General features: G+C 33.5%; 1 long non-coding RNA gene across 2 annotated transcripts in view; it reads right to left on the bottom strand.

The window, feature by feature from the left end:
* Positions 1-2871: 2871 nt before the first annotated feature.
* The window catches only part of LOC149135431 (uncharacterized), a 139255-nt gene continuing 133302 nt past the window's right edge, over positions 2872-8824 (bottom strand). For both annotated transcript variants that reach the window (XR_016241850.1, XR_016241851.1), the window contains 2 exons: positions 4433-4537; positions 2872-3234 (listed from right to left, as the gene is read on the bottom strand). This is a non-coding gene — a long non-coding RNA (uncharacterized LOC149135431). The remainder of the gene's footprint in view (positions 3235-4432; positions 4538-8824) is intronic.

The raw sequence follows: 8824 nt of genomic DNA, 5'->3' as shown, positions 1-8824 counted from the left end.
CAAGACATCCGCAGTGAAAACATGGGCCAAGAGGTACTGTAACTAGGAAATATGATTTGTTTGTTTGCAACAGATTACATTCAGCATAAGATGTCCAAGAACCATATGATGGTACAATATGCGACAGACAAAAACTTCCTGTGTTTTAAAGGCCAAGGATGTGCATTTAGTGAAGTTAGAGACATGGTAATAGTATTTTATGTAGCTAGTGTTTTAACATCCTGTATTTTATTTTCAGTTACCATCATGGTTTGAACCGCTTGCTATTGAAACATGTATCAAGAATGGGAATCCAGAAAGTTCTTTTAGCCGTATCCTGTATTAAAATTGAACGACGTTTGAGAGCTGTGTTTTAACAAGTCAGTGAATGAATATTTGCACAAGGAAACCATCTGCAGGAGGTAATTCAACACAAACCACTATGAGTTCTTCACAAGGACATTTGCGATCTTCCATTGATCCATAAATTACAGATATAATCCATTTTTGAAGTTAAGAACATTTCTTAGAATTTCTAAGAGATCTGCTTCTGATTTAAATGTGCTCGTTAAGTAGAAAGAAAATGTCTTCATTAGCTGAAAAATAACTTGTCTTTTCTTATATTTCTTATAATCTCTCTCTCTCTCTCTCTCTCTCTCTCTCTCTCTTTCGTCTCTTTTACTCTCTTTCTTACAATCTCTCTCACTCATTTTCTTATAATCTCTCTCCCTCTCTTTCACTATCTCCTTATCACTATTTCTCTCACTTTCCCTCAAGGCTTGCCGTCTGGGGAGGTAAAGTAGGCGGTATATACCCCACGGAAATTGTAATAGTGTTTTCGATTTAGGCACAAAGGCACCAGCTTTGAAGGAAGTGAATTTGTCCATAGAATCGATCCCAGTAGTATTTGTCTGGAACTTTATTCTATTCACCCAAAAAGGATGTCAGGAAAAGATGATCACAGTGGAATTTGACTTCAGAATGTATTTACATATAAATATATAAAAAGATAAAAAATATATAAAGATAAAATATATATATATATATATATATATATATATATATATATATATATATATATTTATATATAAATATATATATAAAAAATATATAATTTACCCAAGGTGCAACGCAATGGGACTGAACCTGCAACTATGTGATTGGGAAGCAAAATTATTTCCACATATGGTGTATATGTACGTATTTAGTTCAAATATATGTTCAATTAAACGTTTATTGTAATTGAATTTTACTTAAAATTAATACAATTTCGACATAATTTACTCTTGCCTTTTTTTTTATTCCTATTTCGCCGCAAAAGACTCGTTTAAATTTACATTCGATGAAATGATGACACTTGTAAGAAAAGAAAAATTTAACTGATTAGAAATCGATCTGTGATAGTTCCACCGGCATCGTTATTCATCAATCGATTTGTTTGCTAGTAAGTTGCATTATTCTGAACTTAACTAATTTGATCGTCGAGTAGCGCAATAAGATTAAGAAAAATAAAAAATAAAATATGTTGTCCTCAAGTGATACCTTAAACAGATTGAGACATTAAGCTGGTACTACATTCTTACGGTCTTCTTCAATCCGAAAGGACATAATGTTCGAGGCGTAAATTTTGCATTAGGTTCATTAAAAACTGACTACTTATGGCAAACACCAAACAGTATGCACATTTATTACTCGAAAACTTAAAATAAATTTTATAGGCAGCTTCTACTGTAGATTTTGAGCATACACGAAATTGTTCACTGACCTTATTCAGTATTTATTGAAAATTTAAGAGCCTTTAATGAAACCCTAGTTGGTTGGATTATTATAAGTTATTCACGGACATCAGACAATGTTGTGATAACAGTTCTTAAACTGGATCGCTTGAGGCCGTTATTATGGACATTTAAAAAGAAAATGAAACGTGTTAAGACGAAATTTGTAATTGCAAAGCGTTGACTATCTTACAATCATTGGCTGATATTGTGTATATTCAACAATGTTAGAAATTATATGCAATGGATTAACGAATATATGTAGAGTTAGATAACATAAGATATTGTATTATACAGGGTGTCCACAAAGTCTGGATACACGGAGTAAATAAAATCATAACATAAACAATTAAATATAAGAAATAATAATTTCTTGAAGTATGTGTTAATCCCAATGTACAGACTTTGTGGACACCCTGTAGAGTATAAACGGGCTTAGAATTGTTGGCGTGTCGGGAAAAATACTTAGTGGCATTTAGTCGGTCTCTACGTTCTGAGTTCAAATTTTGATTTTACGTTCTGAGTTCAAATTTTGATTCTTTCGGGGTCGATAAAATAAGTACTAGCTGAACACTGGGATCGATATAATCGACTTACCCCTTCCCCCGAAACTGCTGATACTGTACCCAAATTTGATGCGTTATATTTGTGAAATATTCACACACTCATACTTACACACACATATGTGGCACCTATCTGTTGTTCGCTGATGAAGGTTCAGTTGTTCAATCATCTGAATTGTCTGCTCCTGAATTAACGTATAACTGGTTGAGTATTGTACAGACACGTCCACCTTTAACTTAATTCTCAGACAGACTCAGTATGACACAGAGTATGACAAGACTGTAACTTTTGAATAACAAGTCCAATCCAGAGGATACATAGGTAGACCCAAGGCTATACAGAAATAGGTATTCAAGAAACGCTGCTCTTTGATCAAATCTGAAACTTCATGGTTACGAAGAGAATTTCTTAAGCATTCAACAATACTTACAATGATATACGCATACATCTGGGTGTACGTAATAACGATGAAAAACGATTGGTTATTTTGGATATTACTATACATGTTTCAGTGGCAAAATTTATTATTAACACTGTGTACCATATAATTTTACATGAAATAACGTACGAGATCATATGGAATAACATGTTTTATAAGCTACCACTTTTTCAGGCAATGCTCCATTAGAAGTTCATTCGACGATATGGCGAAGACAGGAATATAATGCATTTACAAACCAGAGGTACTCGCTGGATAAATTTAGATTTCAGAGCATTTAGAATGCTTTTTATGCTTTGATATTGGTGATACGTTTCCATCTTCAGTCTCTAGATCCTTATAAACTTTGTAGACGAAAGATGTGGCAACTTCTAAAAATCGAGATATTTCTAAATCGTTGTACTGAGCTTTTATAACCACAATAACAGCGTGCCTCTTCATTTCTTGAGTAAACTGGGGGTCTACCAATATTATTTTCTGAAACAAAGATTATACCGAGTTGCAAAAAATGCAGCAATGACCCATAAAAAGGTATGTCCTCAAATACCTTACACACCATGTATATATATATATATATATATATATACTTATGTGTGTGTCTCCGTGTTTGTCTCCCCACCATCGCTTGACAACTGATGTTGGTGTGCTTACGTCCCCTTAAACTTAGCAGTTCGGCAAAAGTGACCGATAGAATAAGTACCACGCTTACAAGAATAAGTCCTGGACTTGATCCTTTCGATTAAAAACCCCTTTAACGCTCCAGCTTGGCTATAGTCAAAGGACAGAAATAAGTAAAAGAATAAAAGAATAAAAAATATATGCATACGTACATGTACATGCACGGAAATACAAATAGACATATACACGCACCACTATATAACACGTTCGAGCATATGATGCGTATATTTGGACATACACAGATATAAGGATGGACACTCGTACGAACATATATATATCTATGTGCGCAAGGACCATACAAATGAAGTTACGTTAAATAATAAGGTGTTAATTAGGTTTATGTGAGAGTAAAACTTTATAATATTAATGAAAGATGAGTAATATATAAAAACGTGAAATAAAATGTATATAACAAAATCGAATGTAACGTGATGAAAATCATATGTAAACATGTAACAAATGTATGCGCATCTGTGTGTATGTCTGTGTGTGTGTGTGAATATGTATGCCTGTATCTAGAAAGGTAGATTTAGATAAATAAATATATATTCATAAATACACGCACACGCACATATATATGCTTACATGTAAATATATATATATATATATATATATATATATATACACACACACATATATATATATGCTTATATATAGATATATACATCAGTGTGTATGTACGTATGTATATGTGTATATAAATGCATATACATACATATATATATATGTGTGTATAAACAGACATACACATATGCCAATACATGCACACAAATATATGCATATATATATGCATGTGTATATATGTATGTATGTATGTATGTATATATGTATATACATATATGTATATATGTATATATATCTTTATACATATATGTGCGTAAATATACGCATATACAAACATCAACATACGTATATACATAAACACACAGTCATCCATGCATGTACACAGTACACATACATAGTTAATACATAGAATAGAGCTTATAATAATACTAACAGCAATTAAAAGATTTTCTTATCAGTCAGAAGAGCAGGGGCGTTATCAATTCAATGTTGTAAGCCTCCCCAGACTGGTTAGATTGAAGTGTCTGATACTAATGATCTGAAAGGAAGAAAAAAATCTGTTTTGACTGGTATTATATATATATATATATATATATATATATATATATATATATATACATATATATACACACCATATATATATATATATATATATATATACATATATATACAGACCATATAACCATACAGTTATATATGTAATTATATATACAGTCAGAGACAACATTATGCATTGGCAAGTCAAATACATACACAAACGCATAAACATATATATATATATGTGTGTGTATGTTTGTGTGTACATATATATATATGTATATATATATATATATATATATATATATATATATATATATATATATATATATATATATATATATATATATATATATATAGAGAGAGAGAGAGAGAGAGAGAGAGAGAGAGAGAGAGATACATACATATACATACATACACATATATATATATATGTATATATATATTTATATATATATATATATATATATATATATATATATATATATATATATATATATATATATATATATATATATACGTGTACAGTGTTTTTACCTTTCTTTCATACTGGTGTCAAAATTAGATTTGACGAAAAAATATGCTAAATAATATCTGTTAGATTTGAATAATATTATTTATCTAAAACTAAACTATTGTGAGTCTCCACTCAGATTCAAAATTCTTTAAACTGTTTACTAGGACTCATTATAGAAGTGTCCAAAAACTTTTCTATAGAAAAATCACTTTAACTACTGATGTTGTTCCATAGAGAATTTTATATAATTTTAGATATAATCGATTAAAACTTACAGTTGTTTTGCACATTTTTATGTGTCTATACGATACACTAATAATTCCTGAGTGCTTGTCTGCTGAGATATCCGAGCAGAATGCTTCCAGAAATATGACTTTGGACGCCTGAAGATTGCGAACAGGAAACTCCGAGTAGTGAACAATGCACTTTCACGAATATGTACAATATATATATATATATATATATATATATATATATATATATATATATATATATATACATATATATGCATGTGTGTGTGTGCGTGTGTGTGTATGTTTGAGTGTGTGTGTGTTTGTGTGATTATATAGGTGTGTATATGCCTACCATACCTCATACTTTGAAATTGAAAGGACTATTCAGAAATTGTGATGGACCCGAATTTTCTGATCTGATACTTGATTTAGGTAGAAATTGAATTGCGAATGTTAAGACTAACCTAAATATCAAAAGGTCATTTTATCTGTCGCTGTACCGATTCTCCAAGACCCCTATTCTTTGTCAGTACATTATTTGTGAGAATACATATTGAGTAACGTGTAATTTTCTGCAAGAAATTATAAGGAGGTGTAATGTATCTCTTCTGAATGGTTGTTAAAGAAAATTTTGAACGTTCGACCGGCGAAAAGTGAACAATCTTCTGTGGTTCCACCTCACATACTTCTTTCTCCACAGGCAGTGTAGCACCAATCACTTTTCCCTTCTGTCTCTCCTTGTCTTTTTCTAGTGACGGAGGACATTCCACTCTAATGTGGCCTTTCAGGCCATATTTATAACATCGCGGAATTCTCCCTTCCACTCTGACCTTTAAAATCGTCTCTCCCACTGTAATACTTTCGACCATTTTTTCGATGTCCTCCTCCGCGATTTGCACAGCCATATCAAGGGTTTGTCCCTTCCAGTTCCTATGAGGTATTCTAGTAGCCTGTAGGACCACCACCTTCTCCTCCATTCCAAGTAGTATAGCAGCCACCAGCCAGGCTTCATCCACATCTGGAGGTATTTCCTCCACCCTAACCCTGCAAGCACGTCTCCCAAGGTATACGGGTAGAAGAACTACCTCATTCATTTTCAGCGGTGTTGCCGATTGCAGCCTGGTGGTAGCTACCTTTTCGAACTGCACCTCTATCGTTCCAAATCTAATACTTCTGCCTAAGTACGAAATCCCTTGCCAGACTGGTCTTAATACCTTTTCTATCTGTACCGTTGACATGTTCTCAATTTTTCCATCTGCCACCGAGTACGTCCTATAAACTACCTTTCTTTCCACTGTTTTCTTTAAGACTTCTTGGCGGGGGGGGGGGGGACACCTTCACTACGTTCCCCTCACTTTTCAGCGTTCCCTTTTACTTGCTTGCGTATTCCAGCCATAAGTCTTCGTACTTTACTTCCGTCGCTGCAGCATAACTTCTATTTTCCATAGCTTTGTCTATTTTCTTCAGGCACTCTACCATTTCTTCCTCAGACGACACAGAGTCCGAAGGAGGGAAGCTTTCCACGTTTGATACAGAACAACTCCTCACTCGACACCCCTCCATTACTCAAGAGGAAAAATGTCGCACAGACAAAAAAAAAAACAAAAAACACGCCTATCTCACATAAATCCAACGAAACAAATCACGTTAAACCGGAAGCAAGCTTCTTAACACATAGCAGCGCCTGCACTAATATATATATATACATATATATATTCCTTATACTAGAATGCTGAATTCTGTTTTAGATATTTTAGAACACTTCACCGTATATCTAGGTTAATACTTCTTAACCTAAAACTTAAGCCGTTTTGTGTCTCGTAACTGGGATTTGTTTCAATGAAATTACCTTGAGAGAATTTATATATACATATTTCCAATCCGTGTTCATTATTGAATAAAACACATCGTACCAAATATATTATGTGTTTTGTCATCGGTCTGTTGAATCAATGTCTGAAAGGAAATTATCATTGACTTGTGTGCCGATGGCTCAGCATGGAGACTAAACTCGTGTCTGGAGCCAGTGAAAGAGTAAAACTATAGGGACAACTAGAAGTACTATTACATATATAGAAGGTAATATTACAGATCAGTCAGATATCAATGAGTATACAAGACAAAGGTCACTGAAAACATTGGGAAAACCAGGAGAAAAAGAATTTGCTGCTTGTATAATGTATCCCGTTATATGGTCGTCGTTGTTCTCGTTTATCCCAGGTCAACTTTACTAGAGCAGACCCATAGTTAAATGTATTCAAGACGGAGGTGATCAACTCGTAATTTTTGTCTTCTAGATCTATATTAGCCAGTAACTTTGATCATTTATGTGTTTCAGTGATTGGACTGCTGCCATTCTAGGACTCCGCCTTGAGAAGTTTAGTTCAACAAATCGATCAAGGCGTCGCCCGGTCCAGGACTCGAAACCACAATCTTACGATCATGATGCTGACACCCTAACCACTAAGCCACGCGCCTCCACACACACACACACACACACACACACACACACACACACACACACACACACACACACACACATATATATATATATATATGTAAAGGGCGTTCACATAGTTTCCATCCACCAAAACCATTCCCAAGGCGTTGGTTGGTTTGGAGCTATAGTAGGAGACAATTGCCCAAGTTGCCAGGCGGCGGTATTGAACCCGAAACCACATTGTTGCAAAGCGAGCTACTTGACCACAGAGCTATGCCTGTGTCTAAGAATGTAACCCTGGAAAGGTTATATACTACTATGTTACTGACGACCGGTTTTTTTAAAGTGGTAGTGTGTGACTTAAGGAAGTTGGTAGCTCGTTGAGGCTCAACGAGACATACTAGTAAGAACATACACAGGTAATTACTTCAACAAAAGGAACCACATCTTATAGCGGAAACAATTTAAGATTCTGTAATGAAAGAAACGTACCAAAGTTACTAGACTGTCTTCTTTATTCCTGCATAAGATCTTGAGTTGTGCTCTTGAAACAGACATTGATAAAGTCATTGCGTGGGAAGCTGATAAGTAATTCTAACTGATAAATTAATTCCAATTTATATCGCAACATTAGAATGACGTCACAATCACATGACATGTCTGCAGATGCTTCAGTATTTAGAGGCTTAATGGAAAATACACGATCACACCATATCAGCTTCGAAACACTTGCTTGCTTGACAAAGGTTCTTTTTGAGGAAAGATTAATCTACGAATAGATGCCATTTGTTGTTATACCAGAATATGCTCCATTATAGATTTTTTTTTTTTACCAGTCTTAGATATAAATTTCACCAGGGTTACATAATTTTAACTGGTTTGTGTGAAATGTTTCTTGGATAAGTATAATAATTGGTAAATATAGATTTTTTTCTAATATTTTCTTAAAGGTTCGTTCATATTTCTTTCATAAGATTTTTTTTATTCTTCACAAACCAAAAGCGTTATGAGTAATTTAATTTTTTATTATTTTTATTTTTTCATATTTTTGGCAGTCAAGTTTAATATCATCTGCAAATATACACTGAACGAAATCAA

The sequence above is a fragment of the Octopus bimaculoides genome, chromosome 5, assembly GCF_046866305.1.
Source record: "Octopus bimaculoides isolate indiv1 chromosome 5, ASM4686630v1, whole genome shotgun sequence".
Taxonomy (NCBI): domain Eukaryota; kingdom Metazoa; phylum Mollusca; class Cephalopoda; order Octopoda; family Octopodidae; genus Octopus; species Octopus bimaculoides.
This window is presented reverse-complemented; position numbering and strand designations above follow the sequence as displayed.